This window comes from Amblyomma americanum, chromosome 9, assembly GCF_052857255.1.
Source record: "Amblyomma americanum isolate KBUSLIRL-KWMA chromosome 9, ASM5285725v1, whole genome shotgun sequence".
In the NCBI taxonomy this organism is placed as follows: domain Eukaryota; kingdom Metazoa; phylum Arthropoda; class Arachnida; order Ixodida; family Ixodidae; genus Amblyomma; species Amblyomma americanum.
This window is the reverse complement of record NC_135505.1, coordinates 83,750,604-83,771,224: the sequence shown is the minus strand read 5'-3', so window position 1 is coordinate 83,771,224 and position 20,621 is coordinate 83,750,604. Positions and strand designations below refer to the sequence as shown.

General features: G+C 46.5%; 1 long non-coding RNA gene across 1 annotated transcript; it reads left to right on the top strand.

Moving 5' to 3' along the window:
* The first annotated feature begins 15,588 nt into the window (after positions 1 to 15,588).
* On the top strand, positions 15,589 to 17,827 carry LOC144105548 (uncharacterized). The gene is made up of 2 exons (XR_013308821.1): positions 15,589 to 15,864; positions 17,585 to 17,827. It is a non-coding gene; the product is annotated as an uncharacterized LOC144105548 (long non-coding RNA).
* The last annotated feature ends 2,794 nt before the right edge of the window (positions 17,828 to 20,621 follow it).

Genomic DNA, 20,621 nt, shown 5'->3' with positions numbered 1-20,621 from the left:
TGACCACGTTTTCGTCTACGACACATCGCCGGCACTGGCCACACAGATCGCCGTAGAAGAACTGGTTCATCTTGCTACAAAGTAGGTGCCGATATTTTTTTCCACCACCTTATGAATTACTCTCGCTCTGTTGGATAGGGCGTCTCCCACACCGGTCCACCCGCCCAGGTCTGGGCGCTAAAGGACTGCGCTTTAAAAAGCGATTTTTACAAAATTCAGGGAAGCCCTTCCCGATAGCGCTTGTAAAATTCACGTTAAAGCAGTAATTTAGTGTAAAGTCACTGTTGCAACTATAAATGTTCTTCTATTAAGCAAAGGCTTGTTTTATATTGTATTGTATTATTTCACTGAACCCGCGATACAAGTTTGTGCAGGCTGAAGCCAATCTTTTTATCTCTCTCCTGTTTTAGCTGCCTTGGCTGCCTTGCCTGCCTGGCTGCCCGTCTGATGGCACGCAGTAAGAGATGGCCAGTCACGTGTAAGCAATGAGCCCGAGCACAGATATTAAAAACTGTGTAAGCAATGAGCCCGAGCACAGATATTAAAAACTGTCATAAACTAAGTGAACGAACGCGGACACCAGATTCATGGCTGAGCTTGTATAAAGAAAAGCTCGTGCGGGCAACACCTAAAACCTGTGGTCGAGCCCTGGAGAGAACGCGTCAGAAAGAAACACACTGTGCGCATTCCAAATGGACGAATAGCCATGCGTCGCTTCGGGATGGTGAACCCGGCAACTCACAACTTAGGAGTATATTTCTTTGAAAATGTTAATAATAATAATAATTGGTTTTTGGGGAAAGGAAATGGCGCAGTATCTGTCTCATATATCTTTGGACTCCTGAACCGCGCCGTAAGGGAAGGGATAAAGGAGGGAGTGAAAGAAAGGAAGAATAGGTGCCGTAGTGGAGGGCTCCGGAATAATTTCGACCACCTGGGGATCTTTAACGTGCACTGACATCGCACAGCACACGGGCGCCTTAGCGTTTTTTCTCCATAAAAACGCAGCCGCCGCGGTCGGGTTCGAACCCGGGAACTCCGGATCCGTAGTCGAGCGGACCCGCCGCGGTGGCTCAGTGTTTAGGGCGCTCGACTACTGATCTGGAGTTCCCGGGTTCGAACCCGACCGCGGCGCCTGCGTTTTTATGGAGGAAAAACGCTAAGGCGCCCGTGTGCTGTGCGATGTCAATGCACGTTAAAGATCCCCAGGTGGTCGAAATTATTCCGGAGCCCTCCACTACGGGAACCTCTTCGTTTCTTTCTTCTTTCACTCCCTGCTTTATCCCTTCCCATACGGCGCTGTTCAGGTGCCCAACAATATATGAGACAGATACTGCGCCATTTCCTTTCCCCAAAAAACCAATTAATATTATTAGTCGAGCGCCCTAACCACTGATCCACCGCGGTTTAAAATGTTCGCTGTAGCTTCACACTGGTCGTGTTTTGCGGGTTTTAGCCCCGTACTTTGCAGAAAGTGCTGACTCCTGCATTTAACAATAAATTTGCTCCCTCTCTGCCTCATCACCAACGCTCTGACTGCCCATATAGTGGTGAAGACGGCTGTGTGAATCGGTTTACAGAAACACTCGCAATATTTACACCAGGCGAACCACTGCTAGTGTTCCTCGAAATGTTTGGTTTCAAATTTCGTATTTGGCAGAACCTAAGGGAATCCTGAAAAGAAATAGAAATGCAGGCGGACAGTCTGCTGATGGGAAGTAAATTATGTGTTTTTTTTTAAAGCAATGTTCATTGCATCGGCTAAAACGCCCACGCGAAGATGTAGAAAATTGCGACAAAACAACGCTGTCATCGCTTTCGACGTGAGCTTGTTTCTGCGTGAGGAAAATATGAAAGCAATAGACCATCGTAGTAAGAGCGATTCAAGATATAACCCATTTTCCTCGAGGATACGGTTTGTACTGTGACAAAGCGAAGTGCTGTGTTAGGCAATTTCGCCGCCATCTGCTAGGTACAGCTCACGAATCGTATTGCTCTGTCCTACTACGGCGATACGGGAAATTGGTCGCAATCAGTCCTTTATTACCGTCTTGAGGCGTGGGATTGATGCAAGATTACGTCCAGGAGAAAAAATATTCAGGTGCTCACTCAAACCCTATTGCACTATAAATATGAAATTCACTGAACGGCCTGCCCGCGCCTGCATAACATGTTGAAACATGAACGCTCTATGTTCTTTGAGCAAGGTGTGTAAGGATTTTCCTCAATCATGATTCGCTGTGCCTCCCAGAAATCTCGCAGAATGCGTGTGACTTCACAAACGAGAGCCTGGAAAGCATAAGGTTTAAGTTACACTAGGAACAAATAGATGCAATCATTGTTCTCAGCAACCATTTATCTTGCCCTTTTTTGGTATGTTGGAGTTTTTCCTGCATAAAAAGAACACGTGATAACCAAGAAAATCGCGTTGCAAAACCGTACTTTCCGTCGAGGCACACTCGTAATGTTTTTCCCAAGAACTACAAGGTGCCATCGTTTTGAAGAGAACGGCGCTGAAGCGTACCGCTTGGGATCTGCGTACATTCCAGTATTGGCATATGCGCGTGAATTATACTCGCCAAATAGTGTGGGAATAACGAAACAAACATCTAGTTTTTTTTAGTTTTTTTTGCACCTCGCAAAGGATTGGTTCCCGGAGACTTCTCTCTTTGGGTTAGAACTCAGCGCCCAATTAATAGAGACAGGTCCACTTTTAACTATTCATTGTGGCCCCTAAAGACTTTCCTAAAAGGTCGACGAGGCTATGTGAAAGAACTGACACACGGCTTGGTTCGTACGGAAAGTTTTCGACCGCTCTGTGTGCCGAAATCGCGTCATTGGCGCCGTTTCTTTTCACGGAGTTGTTTCGCTAAAGGACACCTGTTTACTTCATCGCCGTCATCAGCGCTATGGCAATAAAGAGGGGCAGTGTACGGAGGAAGTGTGACCTAGCTGAGAAATAGATTTCAGAAAAGCAGCATAAAGATGGTCACGAGACACTTATTCTCCTGTCATATCTCAGGTGCTAGGCGGAGCTCAGCTTGGCTTCTGTGGAAAATTTCGTTTCTTTTTCCAAGAAATGTGTTGATGAAGTTATAATACATTTGTCACATCTGCCCCATGTTCGGAGAAAACAAGCATGCCCGATTCCTGCAGATGAAGTGGCAATTGTGTCAGTGCTCCAGGGCTTGCACACGCTTGAAAGGGAAGAGCAGTTTATCAAAGCTACGTGACTTGTCTCAACAGAGCACGTGACAAGCGATGAGACAAGCCAAAATGCATTGACCCTCTTTTGTATACTCCGTGCTTTCTGCAGGCGAATTCAACTGAAAATTTCCGCTTCTTCATTATGGGGTCTCTTCATTGGGTCCTAGAAACAAAATAACAATGAAACGATCAACATGCGCAAGCTACAACAATTTCTGTTTTAATAATATAGCACACGAAATGATACAGCTTTGGTGCCGGTGCAATCGCCAGAATACTGGAAGCAGGCCACGGTCCTTGCCAAGAGGTGCTGTCTCAACATCTTTCTGCAGCGAGATTAAATTTTATGCAAGGCCGAAAGGCTGGCTGTTGGTGAAGGCAGCCGAAATTTGTAATCTCGCTGTTCAGGAGGTCAACATCGAGTTTTTCCTCGCTTCTCAATCGATGTGACAAAAAACCAGAGCTTCATTTGTTTTTTACAACTTTCTGAACGGTAACAAAAAAGTCATGATTTACCTACAGGCTTCTATCACTGGATTCCTAGATTCTCGTGGAATTCTCAGTAAGCTTTATTTAGAGATATCGCCCGTGCATAGCTATTTCACTGTAATGGAGGAACACGTCCTGTTGACACAGTCGAGGAATGGTAAACTTACAACTGTAATTATGGGGTGCGTCATAAAATTAACGAGTGTGGTATCCTCAAAACTTGAAAGCTAGTGCAGGTAAGAAAGCAGCTGATTAAAAAATGACCAGAGGTAAAAATGTCGAGTCTAAAGCTAGAAAACAAGTAGCGCAGCTATGGAAGCTAAAGTGTAAGCTTCATGATTGTACCATGAAGCTGCATAATGATGTAATGAGTGGTGGAAGGGCGAATGTCGCTGAATTAAGTTTCCGCATGGAATCACGATGTCTCGTTACTTGTTGAGGTATGGGTGTGATTTTCCAAACCTCTACCACTCGTGGATACGCCGCCTTCACAGTCTAACTGAGCAGGGGTCGGCGCTCGGGGGGAGGAAAGGCGGAATGAAAGCACGCGCAGACTCAGATTTGAATTATTGCTCTTGCAAATAATACGAAGAGTGCAGCAACTAGCCACAAACTCATCAGAGAGGAATTCTTTGGAAGGGAAAGGACGCGTGAGAGCTGCTTCCAGCTTACAAGCTGAAGTAGGGGCACGACTACGGCGGCGAGCATCTTCCTGCGCTGAGAATGAAAGCTGTGCGCTCCGGGTCTTCATGTGCGGTCGACGTAAATTTGGCAAAGCCATCTTCCTGCACTTGCAGCTGGGGGCAGCGAGATCGTGCGGTAACTACCACTAACGTCGCTGGCCGGATCCAGACGGCCTCACGACTCACTCCACCAAAGTCTGTAGCCGTCCAGGTTGCCAACTCTTCGCTACCGTTCTTGCATTCAACGATGTAAGTGGCGTGGTCGCCGCTGATACGCTTCGCTAAGAAAGGCTTTTTTTTTTTTGCCTTCCATATTTAGCGCAGAAATTTCATCTGCTGGGCGCTTTTGTGGTTGTACAAGAACTTCTAAACACTCCCACACAGACTCTCGCCATAGATTGGTTGTGCACAACCATCCGGCTCGTCCGTTATGCCAGCGCCGAGGCCATATAACCACGGGCGCTGAGCTAGAGCACTCGAAATGCGCCAGACGAACGCGTCAAGAGTGGCGTACGGGTACAATGCCTCCTTGCACAGCACTGTGGAGCGCTCGCAAATGATCAGTCCAAAAACACTGCAAGAAGCAGCGACACTAGCAGTATGAATCGGAGAGGTAAAGTGGTTGAACAATGCAGCATGGTTTCTACAGTAGCCATGATAATCACAAATCTAAGAGAGAGGTCACGATTCAGAGGAAATGAAAATCCCGCAAGGAGGAAGGTGTAACAAAGACTTTTAAACAATGAACGAGGAATTAGGATATAATGGTACAGACACTCTGAATGAGAACCTTACCGCACTATGCACACATTGCGTTATTATCTTGAGCCTACCGGAAACGTCGAATGCTAGCTAATGTTAATTACAAAAAAGGAGTTAAAAACTTCAAAAATTATAGACATGTTAGCTTACTCTCTTACTTGTGAGGTATTCAGTGAGGTAATTTGTAATGCAAATTGAACAACTATGGCAACTCTTCAACCAAGGGAGCAGGCTTATGTGGAAAAGGGTAGACAAAAACAATATATTCTAAGCAAGCGGCATATTATAAAGTTATCCGGATAGTATACACAGCTCCTATAATGAACTTTCGCATATAACGAAAAATTATATGATTCATGAAAAACGTTAGCAATCACACAGGAATTTCGTAAAAAGGGAGTAAGAGAGCCATATGTGAATGTACCAGAATCTATACGAACGATGCGCACTGCAATGTAATCCTCCTCACAAAAGTATTTTAGTACCACCCAGGAACGTGGTCAGCAATGGCGGCAGAATATTTGCTCTCTTTGGCTCATATCGATGTATATATAAAATGAAGTTGGCGCCTGAAAACAACGCCGTCTATACGTTTTCAGTAATTCGCCACGTTCTTACAATGGGAATTCGAAGGTTACAAATGGAGACAGCTCGTTGTAACGTTTATGCTGAATGCTTAGTAATTTTTAATTTCTTGATAGCAATACCCTGCCATGTATTTGAGGAGAAAATTGTAGGGCTTTATTGAGGACTCAAAACTGTTAAATCACAGTCTTGGGTTCAAAAGCGATAGCCATAAAAATTCATGAAATAGGAAGAAATGCATCTAGTCGGGGCTAGTTTTGACGAAAGATATGGATCACGACGTAAGAAATACCTGTGAAGAAGTGACTCAGAAAGGAAGGATCTCAGCTAGAGCTTCAAAAACAGCACACGAAATCCCTCTTGAAACATAAACGTATGAAACCGCATGGTGGAGGTCTTTTTGTACGATTCTACAACCGCATTTATTCAGATGCCGCTATCACGGCGGTAGAGGTAAAACCGCTTTATTTCTGAAAGTCGAAACATTCATTCAACTGGGTAGTGGTGGCACATGTCCTCCCATAGCTCCCGCCCCTCTTGCCGGCGCTTTCCTGAGAGATGATTGGCTTTCAACAAAGTCCGAACGGAACCGGGCTCAAAACACCCGCTGTCTTTAACCTCGCTTCTTTTCAGAGCGCCATTTTCACGTTAAGCCTTTCTGCTGCAGGCCGAGTTTCTACGCCACGCCTCACTTTTTTTCTGCCAAGTGCAACCATCAATTAGACGAAGTGCAACGCCTCTTAAACTTTGACCACGATAGGTAGTCTCTGCATATTGTGCGTTAGCGTAAGGAGCTCGTCGTGCTGAAAACCCGCTGTGAGCCGTCGTCCTGCGACAGTTGTAAAAAATCCTAGGATTTCCAAATGAAAAACGAAGCTAGCCGGAATTGCCGCTGGAACTGAGGCCCTCTGCGTGCCAGGCGAGGCCGCAACGCATGAGCCAGGAAGAGTTTTTTTTTAATGTGGTATTTATTTTCATTCCTCATTGATTGAAAAGACAAATACTGCACAAAAGTTTTGAAAACTCTGTGTAACGCTAGATATAGTCTTGAGCAATGACTAATTTGCAGTACATTATAAATTTTAGTGGCGAGAAACAGACTGCATGCAGTTGCCCTGCCAAAAATTGAGGGACCTTGGGGCGGAAAAATCGGAGCATAGCGCTTAGGAGTTGGCACGCACTCTTTCCAGAAACGTGCACTGTGCTTATAGGCACTCAAAGGAACGCCAGGGTAGTTTGGTGGCGTACGTGTCCATTGCATACCACCATATTGGGCTGGTGTCGCTGCCCAAGTACCAGGCCACACACCGCATCTCAGAACGATTAATCCGGCCTGTAGACACTGAACCGAAGCCTTCCGTCAAACGAATAACCTAATCGATTCTTTGCTTGGCACACAAAAAAGCTAGTTTTATAAGCACTGCAGCCGTCAGAAGCTTTCGTAATCCACTTTTGCGAGGTCATCCGCCTATGCGGATGACCTATGAGGAAATTTGATCATGAACCTTTAGTTCATGACCCATAATACAATAACTTCTGGCGGCTGCAGCGTTTATAACACAAAGTGGCTCCAAGTGTAATTTGAAGAGGAGCGGGAAGAGTGAACAATCCTGCTTCACAGAGGGCTGAATGCGCAGCGGTTGTGCGAGACAGCCATTCACAGTCAAGCCCGCGGAACAGTACTGGTAAGAAAGCCGTATCCCAGTGGAAGGAATTTTACCTAGATAAAGCCATCTTTTCTTTGGCTCTGTGCCGTTGCGCTGAAAAACTATGATCTTGAATCAAAAATACCAACTAACCTAGATTGATGTGATTTAGAAGAGAAAAAGAAATGAATGCGGCACCCGATCAAACGCCTTTGTGAGGCCAATTTGCAGCAATGCTAATTGTTCGTGAGCGTGACTACAATACTCCAACACCTTGCGCGTTTCATACAGACTAGGCTGTATTTACCGACACATCTTGTCGCATGTTTGATAAGGTCCATTCAAAGCAGACACTGCAAGCTCTATCCAATTTGAGAGGACTTTACCGATCTTAGTAGTAGTAGTAGTAAAGACTTTTATTCGACCATAATTTATAGGCCGAGCATGTCGACCGCCTGGGCGACCAGAAGCCGCTGTTCTTCTTCCCCTTCAGCGCCAAGCCAGTCGAGCCAGGTGATGATGGATAGAAAGGGTGGGGGGAAGGAACCCGACTGCTGAGCAGCCGGGCAATAGAAGAGGCAATGGGCCAGGTCCGCATAGATGCAGGGGCAGTTGGGACAGGAAGGGTCCGATCGATAGCGATAGAGGAAGAGGCGGAACGGGGTGATAACTGCATTCATCTGAATGTGCCGAAGAAGGCGAGACTCCGGCACCGTGAGTGATGGATGAGGGGGAGGGTAAAGGATCTTATAATCAACATTAGAAAGCGTGATAGGTCTGTAACCATCTAAAAATCGTAGTTTTCCTTATCGTCAGCCTACGGTATTAGGACAGCATGACTCTTGGCAAATGACTGATAAAAAATTCACATCAATACTGATCTCAAAAATTTGGAGTAATACAGGAAACAGCACAAATTTTAACATCTTGTAAAACTCCATTGAGCAGGAATCGATAAATTGCATCTTGCAATTCACTCAAGGTTATAGGACCACATATTTTCGCGCATTCGTCCTCAGAAAGCAGCAAAAGCTAGACAGCCAGCGCGCTGCATAAACATGGACAGCAATACTTCAAGCGGCAACAAAAACAGAGGTGTAGTCTTTTGAAAACTGGGTCGAAATTTAATCTGTACTTGTGACCAGGGCGGTACCGCAGTAAAGATCAGAGATGCGTTTGGCACAGACGTGGGGACGGTAATCAAGCAATGGCTGTCTAGTTGGCTTCTCAGAATGCAAAGCACGAAAGCTGCGGGATCGTACATGAGCCGCCAGAAAGCGTTGTGCATCGAATCTCTGAAGGTGACACTTTACAGTTGCAATTTCCACTCTGTGCAATCCTGGAGGCCCGCATATTCAAGTTCCTGCAAATTATAATCGCTCTGAAGCAGCCTTTTCTCCTCACCATGATTAAAATAAGACCTCAAGGAGCCGATCTCAAAAGATAGGCGACCAACTTCTTGCTTAAACATCTCTCAAGCTGCAAAATTTGAGACTGTCATGGTCAAATAAGAACACAAAGCTGTCCTTGCCCGCTGCTTAAAGTCCTCGTCAATTATCAACGAAGAATTAAGTTTCCACATTTCCCACTCCGGCTGAAACTTGGGACGGGCACATTCTTCAATCCGCGCAGTGACCATGGCATGATCAGAGAAAGAAAAAGCCTTGGCATCACAAGAAATGGGCATTTTATGGATATCTGCGGAAACGCAAATTTGATCCAGACGTGACTGAGAAGCTCGTATTGTAACTGTGAAGGCCGATAACAATCCGGTATCTGTTAAGCCTGCATTTTCAGTGGTAGCCGAAAAACTAGCAGGGCTGTTATCGGCATTTTTGCATGGACCTGTACAGTCGCGTGTGATGAACACGCAGTTAAATTAAACAACGAGAACCACAGACCAGTCACAGCCTAGAAGAGCTCGCGTAACCTGAAAGTGAAGTACTCGTTCCATCCGAATATTTGGAGCATATATTTTGAAAACCTCCACGATTCGCCCTGCAGCCGAAAGCCACCAGGCGCCATATCAGGCGCTAAATCATCAGGCTCTCTACTGCGACAATCTAGTGCATAAAAGCAGAAAAAGATACTCTTTTTCAAGTATGGAACGCAGTCCACGGAAAGGCCTACCAAGTGCGACGCAAAAGCATTGCAATCTGCTAATAAAGGCCACAGGGCCACCTGTGTATCCAGTTTACTCTCTATCCTAATTTCTTGAAGACCAATAATTCCTAGTCTACTGCCCAAAAACAGTCGGCGCCAGCGTAACTGTTTCTACCTAGACCGAAGCCCACAGGTGTTCAGTATCTAGTAGGATGTTCTTGTGGGTTTACTGGTTCATAGTTCTGGAGAGGTTAAAACTGCGCAAAAGACGAGAATATATGGGCGGCGAGAAACAAAAAACACCACGGTCAACCGTGCTGCTTTCTGTGTTTCTCGTTGCCTATGTCCTCGCCTTCTGCGAAGTTTTAACCTTAGCGGAACGCCGAGTGTTGCGATGATAAAATGCTGGACCAACGTGCATATAGGTGAACAATCTGCAATGATAGGCGCCGATACGGAAGGTGAGATCTCAGTAGAGTTGGCAACCTTTCTCGCCGATAAGGATCGCCAAGGAGATTTCTTGGTCTTTGAATTGCGACAGCGGGACTTGTGCTCGAATACAGGGGTGGCGTCCTCCTGAGAGGAGACAGACACGGCGACACGCCACGCTTCAAGGACACAGTTGAACTTGGCACATCCGTCCCACACTTGCCATCAAAGAGGGATTCAGCCGCTTGTGTGGCACGTCCGAGAGTGGCACCAGGAATCCAATCAGGGCAGGTGCTCCCCGCCATAGCCACACATTCCTTCCTTTTCTTCCTCCGGCTCACGCCTTACCAATACATTCCTGTAAATTTCTGGTACCTTTCGAATACTGTAGGCCTTTCTCTATGTGTTGCGTCACCTTCTTCACAAGTGTCAGCCAACGAAGCGCGTGGTCTTGTTCACCTTTCTTGAGAACGTTTCTTATATTGCGCTAACGTTTGTACGTAGAACTATGCACCGACTAGCCCAGCAACAAGTGTTACTTGAGTTCCTTTCCAATACTGTGGGCCCTTCTCTATGTAATTCATCACCATCTTCACAAGTGTCAGCCATCGTATCGTGTTGTCTTCTCCACAGTTGTTGTGAATGTCTGGTATTTTGCGCTAACTTTTGTACATAGAACTATGAACCGACTAACCCAGCAACAAGCGTTACTTTAGCACCTTTCCAATACCGTGGACCCTTCTCTATGTGTTTCATCACCTTCTTCACAAGTGTCAACCATCGTAGCGCGTGGTCTTGTCCACCTGTCTTGTGAATGTTTCGTATTTTGCACTAACGTTTGTACGTAGAACCATGCACCGACTATCCCAGCAACAAGCGTAACTTGAATACCTTTCCAGTACTGCGGGCCCTTCTCCGTGCGTTTCATCACCTTCTTCACAAGTGTTAGCCATGGTATCGCGTTGTCTTGTCCACCTTTCTTGCGAATGTTTCGTATGTTGCGCTAACGTTTGTACGTAAAACTATGCACCGACTAGCCCAGCAACAAGCGTTACTTGAGTACCTTTCCAATATTGTGGGTACTTCTCTATATGTTTCATCACCTTCACAACTGTCAGCCGTCGTAGCGCGTTGTCTTTTGCAAATTTCTTGGAAATGTCTCGAATTTTGCGCTAACGTTTTTTATGTACATATATGCACCAACTAGCCCAGCAACAAGTGTTACTTGAGTACCTTTCCAGGACTGTGGGCCCTTCTCTATGGGTTTCATCACCTTTTTCTAAAGTGTCAGCCATCGTATCGCGTTGTCGTGTCCACCTTTCTTGTGTAGGTTTCTTATTTTGCGTTAACTTTTCTACATAGAACTATGCGCCGATTAGCCCAGCAAAAGCGTTACTTGAGTACCTTTCCAATAAAGTGGGCCCTTTTCTATGTGCTTCATCACCTTCTTCACAAGTGTCAGCCATCGTATCGCGTTGTCTTGTCCACCTTTCTTGCGAATGTCTCGTATTTTGCGCTAACTTTTGTACGTAGAACTATGCACCGACTAGCCCAGCAACAAGCGTAACTTGAGTACCTTTCCAGTACAGCGGGCCCTTCTCTGTGCGTTTCATCACCTTTTTCACAAGTGTCAGCCATCGTATCGCGTTTTGTTGTCCATATTTCTTGCGAATGTCTCGTATTTTGCGCTAACGTTTGTACGTTGAACTATTCACCGACTAGCGCAGCAACAAGCGTAACTTGAGTACCTTTCCAGTACTTCGGGCCCCTCGGTGTGCGTTTCATCACCTTCTTCACAAGTGTCAGCCATCGTATCGCGTTTTCTCGTCCACCTTTCTTACGAATGTCTCGTATTTTGCGCTAACTTCTGTTCGTAGAACTATGCTCCGACTTTCCCCGCAACAAGCGTCACTTGTGTACCTTTCCAATACTATGGGCCCTTCTCTATGTGTTTAGTAATCTTCTTCACAAGTGTCAGCCATCGTAGCGCGTCGTCTTGTCCACCGTTGTTGTGAATGTTTCGTATTTGCGCTAACGTTTATCCATAAAATTGTGCACCGACTAGCCAAGCAACAAGCATTACTTGAGTACCTTTCCAATATTGTGGGCACTTCTCTATGTGTTTCATCCCCTTCACAAGTGTCAGCCGTCGTAGCGCGTTGTCTTGTGCAATTTCTGGGAATGTCTCGAATTTTGCGCTAACGTTTTTTATGTAGGATTATGCACCAACTAGCCCAGCAACAAGTGTTACTTGAGTAGGTTTCCAGGACTGTGGGCCCTTCTCTATGTGTTTCATCACCTTTTTCTAATGTGTTAGCCATCGTATCGCGGTGTCTTGTCCACCTTTCTTGTGTAGGTTTCTTGCGTTAACTTTTCTACGTAGAACTGTGCACCAACTCCGAGCTCGGATACTAAACCAGAGTACACGGGTTCGAACCCGACCGCGGCGGCCGCGTTTCGATGCAGGCGAAACCCAAAGCCACTCGTGTGCTGTGCGACGTCAGTGAAAGTTGAATGAAGATCCCCAGCTGGTCGAAATTATTCCGGAGTCCTCCACTACGGCACCTCTTTCTCCTTTTCTTCTTTCACTCTATCCTTTATCCCTTCCCTTACGGCGCGGTTCAGGTGTCCAACGCTATATGAGACAGGTACTGCGGCATTTCCCCCAAAACAATTTATTATTATTATTGTTATTATTATTATTATTATTATTATTATTATTATTATTATTATTATTATTATTATTATTATTATTCGGAAATAGGCCACAGCGTTCATTGGGTGACCAACATCTCGCGATTAAGCATTACCTTAACTGCCACCTGCCAGGGTGGCAGGGTGGGCGCAATTGCCTATCTAGTGTGCAGAACGCGCTCAAAGTTACAGACGTGAAGCCGCCTCTAGTTGCGCGATACACCACAGCGTTTGCTCTTTACCCAGGTTTAGCAGTGGTGGAATAATATTAATAATAATAATAATAATTGGTTTTGGGGGAAAAGAAATGGCGCAGTATCTGTCACATATATTGCTGGACGCCTGAACCTCGCCGTAAGAGAAGGCATAAAGGGGGAAGTGAAAGAATAAAGGAAGAAAGAGGTGCCGTAGCGGAGGGCTCCGGAATGATTTCGACCACCTGAGGAACTTTAACGTGCACTGACATTGCACAGCACACGGGCGTCTTAGCGAGTTTAACCGCAGCTAATTTTTCACGGCGAAGCTATTAGCTCTACCGTCAAAAGAAATTTTTGTCGTCGTCAGCTAAAAACACCAGGAGTGAAAAAGTTGTCAACAGCATAGAAGTCGTATATCATACTACTCAAAAAGAGTCGTAACATTAAAAATGTCCCAAAAATTATATAAATATAAAAAATATGAAGAATAAAACTAAAGAATACAAAAAAGGAAAATAGGGCATAAAAAGCGTACATCATACTAATAAATCAGTCGTAATATAAAAAATTAAAGAAAGAAAACTATACACAATAAAAATAAAAAATAAAACAAAAACCAGTGGTTCAGTTTCATCTTTAAGAGCGGGAAGCAACAGCGTGTTGCAGGGTTGCCAAGGGGCCCACGGAACGCCGTCTTCCGTTCGGGGCGACGCCTTGCGCGTCGGACAAATTTAGGAACGAAAATGACACCTGTCGCGCATATCTTCGTGGACGCCCGAACCGCGCCGTAAGGCAACGAAAAAGAAATAATAATAATTGGTTTTTTGGAGGAAAGGAAATGGCGCAGTATCTGTCTCATATATCGTTGGACACCTGAACCGCGCCGTAAGGGAAGGAATAAAGGAGGGAGTGAAAGAAGAAAGAATGAGGTCCCGTAGTGGAGGGCTCCGGAATAATGTCGACCACCTGGGGATCTTTAACGTGCACTGACATCGCACAGCACACGGGCGCCTTAGCGTTTTTCCTCCATAAAAACGCAGCCGCCGCGGTCGGGTTCGAACCCGGGAACTCCGGATCAGCAGTCGAGCGCCCTAACCACTGAGCCATCGTGGCGGGGTGAAAAAGAAATTGAAATTGGTTTTAAGGAAAGGAAATGACGCCTGCCTCACTTATCTAGGTGAACACCCGAACTGCGCCGTAGGGGAACGAATATTTCCGACAACTGCGCGTTCGGTTTTGGTAAATTGAAAATTGTTTTTTGTGGAAATTAATTGGAGCAGTATCTGTCTCGTATATCGTTGTACACCTGAACCGTGCCGTAAGGGAAGGGATAAAGGATGTAATGAAAGAAGAAAGAAAGAAAGTGGTGCCGTAGTGCAGGGCTCCTGAATATTTTCGACAATCTGGGGATCTTTAACGTGCACTGACATCGCACAGCACACGGGCGCCTTAGCGTTTTGCCTTTACCGAAACGCAGCCGCCGCGGTCGGTTCGAACCCGGGAACTCTGGATCAGTATCCGAGCCCCGTAACCACTGAGCCATCGCGGCGAGGTAAACAATAGGTTTGCTGTTGCTTCGAAAGCGGTTGGCATCATTCGAAGCCCTGGTGTGAAGTGCAAACCGCATAATGTATGGTAACGGCGCCTGTAAAGTGCTTCGTTCCTAGTACCCGCGTGTGTTTCCCGGTAAAGATTATGGTTGCGTTTTCGTTTCGTTGTCATAAGCGAAAAACGTGGGCTATAAATTGAATGCTAAAAGCATAGCTTCGCTGTCCAACCACCTTCACAGCGTGGATTGGAGCCGTAATTTTTATTTGTAGGTTTTTCGTACCAGAAAGATTTTCGAACGCAATTTAGATGTGTCGCCGAATTTTATGTTATGCTGTTGATATCTTCTGAAATTCCGCCTGCACAAAAGGCCGTAGGCATTTGGTCGCGCGAATTGGCGCGCCTGAGGAAGGAAGGAAGGCCTCAGACGTTGCTGGCACATACCCACTACGGGAGAGTGGCCAAGACACAGGCGGTTAATTACTGCATACAGGAAAGAATCGTCTTTTCTTGGGCTAGTTGGTTTTTCATGCTGTAGGTCAGTTGAAAGTCAGCGCTGTGTTTCGTTCCCTTTTCTGTCCGTCCGTGTTTCGTGTGCGTTGCAAACACCTACAGCATACAGGAAAGTTTTGATGGGAAAAGGAGTGGTAATAGTATGTAGTCTGATAGATTGGAAGAGAGAGGTACCTATTCTTCTTCTTCTTCTCCTCAAGTAATATGGCACATACCCACGTGGGTGGGATTGGCCAAGGTATAGAGTAGAATGCCAATGAAGCATTTGCGCGGGGAAGGAAACGTCAGAAGACTGAATCAAGATAAAAAAAAATGGAAAAATAAAATGAATTCAAGAGGCATGAGTCATCTGGAATAGAATCAATCTAGCCATTTTTGGACATGCGAAAGAATGTTGTGTATAGCTAACAAGATAATCGATTAGTTGCACTTATGTAATCGTGAAGGTAGCCGCATACACTGCTTAACGCGAATCCCTTGGCGCTCGCACCGAACGATAGAAGAACTGTAAGAGACAGAGGCAGTCCTAGTCTCGAAAGCGGAACCTCCAGATATTGCTTTCTCTGAACCTATTCTTCACTACTCCCTTCCTCTTCTTCGGCTAGTGCACGGCGCTGCCAGGTGGCGGTCACTACTGAATGAAAGAAATTAACATTTATGGTATCCTTCTTAATTAGTGTGTGGTTCTACAAAATGTTTTCCGTTCTTTTTTCGACTTCGGTTTGACTTCCTTCTGTCACAAACAGCTGATCCATGAAGAAAAGTGTTGTACGTTCAACATTTTATTTTTTGAAGAAAGCGAAGAGGATTTGTTTTTCATTCCGGCATCTCGTGCCCTGGAAGCCACGTATTCTATTTGGACCGGTCCTTTTGTTGGATACAACTACAGCTTTGTTGCCGCCCTCCTCAGTACTTCGACGTGACCTGCGTTACCACCAGTGAGAGCACCAACAATAATGGGCACACCCATGAACAGCGTCCACCGGGATCGCCGCCTCATTGGGGGGAGTAAGTGAACTGGTCTGAAACTGTAGCTCTTCGTGTGCGCGATCTCAGGAATGCCTTTTGACGCCTTTTATGAACGGCAAAAATGCGCAATTTCTTGATGCGTGGCGCGACGTTTTCACCAACCTTTTTTTCCCTGCTTGCCTGAGATGGTATTGCACGATTTAAGCAGTCGTTCTTTCCAGGCTATGGTTCTTATCGGCACATAACAGCTGGACCGGCATTCTACATTGACTGCTTCTCTGAGTTGCACAATCGAGTGTTAGTCTTTACATATATATCATCGTTCGTTGTCAGCTCTGTTCGAGCCAACCGTTTTATATAAACTATTATATCTTGAAACGGTTACGAAGTTTGCCGGCAGCTATGTGTCGGTTGCTTTGATCGGTTTTTGCATGTCTACGCTAAATTTATTTTCACTGAAACATTTGCCGGCGTGCTGTGCGCATTCGAAATAGAGGGAATAGGTCAATGTCTAATTTCCTTTGGAAAGCTCACAGTTACAGCTGGCAACTGCTGTTCTACACTTTGCCGTACTGTATATATGTAAAGCAACACGAGTAGAACCGAGAACACAACAAAAAATAAAATACTACTGAGCACCTCCCGCTCTCGTCCCCAACGGTCCCAGAGGAGGAACAGCTCCAAAAGCAAGCCCCCCGCACCGTGCCGACTTCTTCTTCTGCCTTTTTTTTGGGAGAAGAAATCGGCACGGTGCGAAAAGCCCGCGCCCAGAACTGATCCTCCTCGCAACCACCAAAGACGAGAACGGGAAGCACCCAGTAGCATTTTCGTTGTCTCCTCAGGTCTAGTCGCGTTACTTTAAATATGCCTTTTTTTAGGGGTTAGGTAGCTCGGCCACTCATTCGAAGCTCCCGGGTTCGAACCCGACCGCGGCAGCCGCGCCTCGATGGAGGCGAAACGCCAAGGCGCCCGCATGCTGCGCGACGCGAGTGCACGCTAGAGATCCGCAGGTGGTCGAAATTATTCCAGAGCACACCACTACGGCACCTCTTCTTTCCTTTTTCTTTCACTGTCTCCTTTATCCCACCCCTTACGGCGCGGTTCAGGTGTCCGCTGATATATGAGACAGATACTCCGCCATTTCCTTTCCTCAAAAACCATTTTTTTTTATTTTTGTTGTTAGTAAAGGTCTTTAATTCTCACCTAATGGGAAAATGTAGTTCCTTCAGTGCACTGTGCCCCGCCGCGGTGGCTCAGAGGTTAGGGCGCTCGACTACTGATCCGGAGTTCCCGGGTTCGAACCCGACCGCGGCGGCTGCGTTTTTATGGTGGAAAAACGCTAAGGCGCCCGTGTGCTGTGCGATGTCAGTGCACGTTAAAGATCCCCAGGTGGTCGAAATTATTCCGGAGCCCTCCACTACGGCACCTCTTTCTTCCTTTCTTCTTTCACTCCCTCCTTTACCCTTCCCTTACGGCGCGGTTCAGGTGTCCAAAGATATATGAGACAGATACTGCGCCATTTCCTTTCCCCAAAAACCAATTATTATTATTCAGTGCACTGTTCATATTCGTCTATTGCGCATTGCGTATTCATTTATTCCTGGCTATTTTCTTCATTTTATTCGAGGCTTTTCACGGACAAAAATACATTTAGCCCTACAACGCATTCTTATTGAGACAGCCTTATTTGTGTTCATTATGTTGCTGCCATATTGAGCATCGTGCTTCGTAAACAACACTGCTTTCTTTATATTTCCAGGGATGGGCCATCTATACCCATTTAACCCAGAGATGGAGGCGCGCTGGTTCGCCCTAGTCCAGGCTATGAACATACATGCGGCCGTTCTCCACCGAGTCGACGCGTTTCCGGGGCTACCAGGTGCACTTCCTCACGCAGCCAACAACAACAACCCTCCATTTCGCCTGGGTTAACGCCTGCTGTGGCGCTCGTTAAACGACGCAATAAAGGCGGTCTCGCTGTTGTTCATGCACTGTGCGGTTCGCCTTTAGACTTGTCATTTCTGCTCTGCTGTCACGGTGCTTCTCCTAAGCCAAACGATCCTTCTGATCTCTCAGTTTTTCTGTGCGAAAAAGAGAGGGAAGGGCTTTTACCACGAAAGGTGAGGAATTAGGTGAGACTGTCAGCACCGCCATTTTTGAAATCGTTCCCTTCACGCCCACTGCAGCAGGAATATCTGTAATGCACCGCTGCGGTTTTGCTACCCTAAAATAAATCCAAAGGCTCACAAACGGATGGAGCAAACAGCTTCAGCTTGCGACTGTGTGGTATTAGGATTGCCGCATTTTCCCGACACATGCAAAATTCGTCGTGGATAAGAAATCTCATACTGTCTCCTTCCATCCGAAAGATGAGCTAAGACAACGGCAGTGAAAAGTAGAGGTCATCTACACGCACTTGTGGCTTGCAATCCTAGACACGCTTACAGCGTGTGGAGATAGCTGTCTCGGACTCAAAGGAGAAGCCCTCGACTCAGCGTGGCATGATCGCCCAGAAATCAGCTACCAATTGACAAGAGGAGTGGTCGTTTGGTGCCCAGCTCTCGTCGGTCGCAAGCAAGAGAGTGAGAACGAAAGGTACAAAAACAAACCAAACATTATACAGCAAATTGATGATAACGAGGATTTTCTAATCGATCCTAACAACAAGAAAAAAAATGAATCTAGAACACATTGCAACGCATTCAAAGTATCACTTTAGAGAGACTACAAAAAAATGGCATTGGCTTAGCAGAGCTAGGCGAGGATGTGCATAGCGAGAGCTGCGAGCGCAAGCTTAGCCCTTCGAGCTTCATTCATACGCTGACGGGCCTCTTCACGCTAAGCAACGATTTCAAGGTCGTTCGAAGCAGCGTCTTGTAGCCGATTGATTGAATGAACAACTTTAATTTTTACGAGAAAAGACGTTTCTCTCCGCACCCGGCACCCAGCCCTGGGAGACAAGGAGTTGCACGGCCGCGGTTAAAGACTGGCTGGCAGTCCATGACTGGTAACGGCCTCTTCCGCCAGATATATGGCGTTGCTCTGGAGCTCAGGGTCCGGGCCTTTTATCAGGGTCTCCCAGGCTTCTCTACTAAGAAAGTTTTGCCCGCTAAAGGAGAATTTGGGCACTCCCAAATTATGCGATCGAGGGTTCCTCTCGCCCCACAGTGTGAGCTTCGATCATGCGACCTCAGCTCTGGTTACGCATGGTAAGCCCATACCGGGTTCATAAATGTATTGGCTTGTAGCCGCCTCCGCGCGACATCTTCTCTACTGTTTAATTTTGGGTCTGGTGGGGGTGTCAGCATACGTCCCAATTTGTAATAGTTAACTATTTCCCCGTAATTTTCCCGGCGCTCCTCTTTCCCCCAGTGCTCGGGAGGCTCTACGGCTACCCGAAATAGAGAACTCGGGCTAGCCCGTGAGCCGCCTCGTTACCGGGGACGCCGCGCGCAGTACACGCTCTCACCATCAGCTTCTTAAAACATGGAGCACCTGACTAGGAATTTTGACATTGTTGTTGCGACTGAAGGAAGAATGAAAAAGAAAGTGCACGGGCCAACCCACTGGCTCAAGCTAAGCCAAAATCGCGCCTTATGCAGACAGTAGGAGAGTTGAAAGCTATGTAAGCGCGAAGATTGAAAAAACGCGCATCGCAACAGCCGCGCCATCTCAATCGATGACGAAGGTTTAGCAACAGATATCGCAGATGACAAGGAGCCCTCGCAACATGTGTGAGAGCCCCTCGATCCCAGCCCCGTAAGGCCAGGAAGCCACCGCACCTGCTATCCCTAGCAATGCGCATGCCCTCAGGATTTTTATACGTGGAGCTCCACAGAGAGGCACAACTGCTACACCGGCGGAATGGCGCAGCTGGTTGCCTTGGTAACGGTGCATGCGCGATAGTGAGGGTGTCGTCACGCCTAAATACCGCGCATGCGTCGGGAATATCGGTGTTCAGCACATTCAGGTCAACCAGTGACCACATCGCTGAGATTTCATCTGCACTTGCGATATCTCTTGCTCTAACCAGCGTCGTGCTTTAAAATAAATTGTATGGAAAGCATATGGCGCAGTATTTGATCGAGATCTCGGTGGACGGACGCGGTTCTGCCGCCGCGCCTCTCTTTCCATCGTTCTTCTAAACTTTACAACTCATTTTTTTTTTCTCTTTGAGAAAAGGAAGCGTTTCTGACGAAAAGAAAGGGCGCAGTAGATCAGATCAAGACATCTTGGTGGACACGTCAACCCCGCGACAGCATGTGTTTTGAAGCAAGCAACCGTTCTTGAAGAAAATAAAGGGTGCAGTAGCTTTCATGCATCATAATAATATTAATTGGTTCTTATGGAAAGGAAATGGTGCAGTATCTGTCTCATATATTGTTGCACACCTGAACCGTGCAGTAAGGGAAGGGATAAAAGAGGAAGTGAAAGAAGAGGTGCCGTAGTGAAGGGCTCCGAAATAATCTCGACCACCTGGGGATCTTTAACGTACACTGACATCGCACAGCATACAGGTGCCTTAGCGTTTCCCCCCATAAAAACGCAGCCGACGCGGTCGGGTTCGAGCCCGGGAACTCCGTATCAGTAGTCGAGCGCCCTAGCCACTCAGCGACTGCGGCGGGTAGGTGAAAATGAAAGTGGATTTTTGGGGAAAGGCAATGACGCAGTACCTGTCTCATATATCGGCGGACACCTGAACCGCGCCGTAAGGGAAGGGATAAAGGAGGGACTAAGAAATGAAAGATTTGCCGCAGTGGAGGGCTCCGGCATAATTTCGGCCACCTTGGGATCTA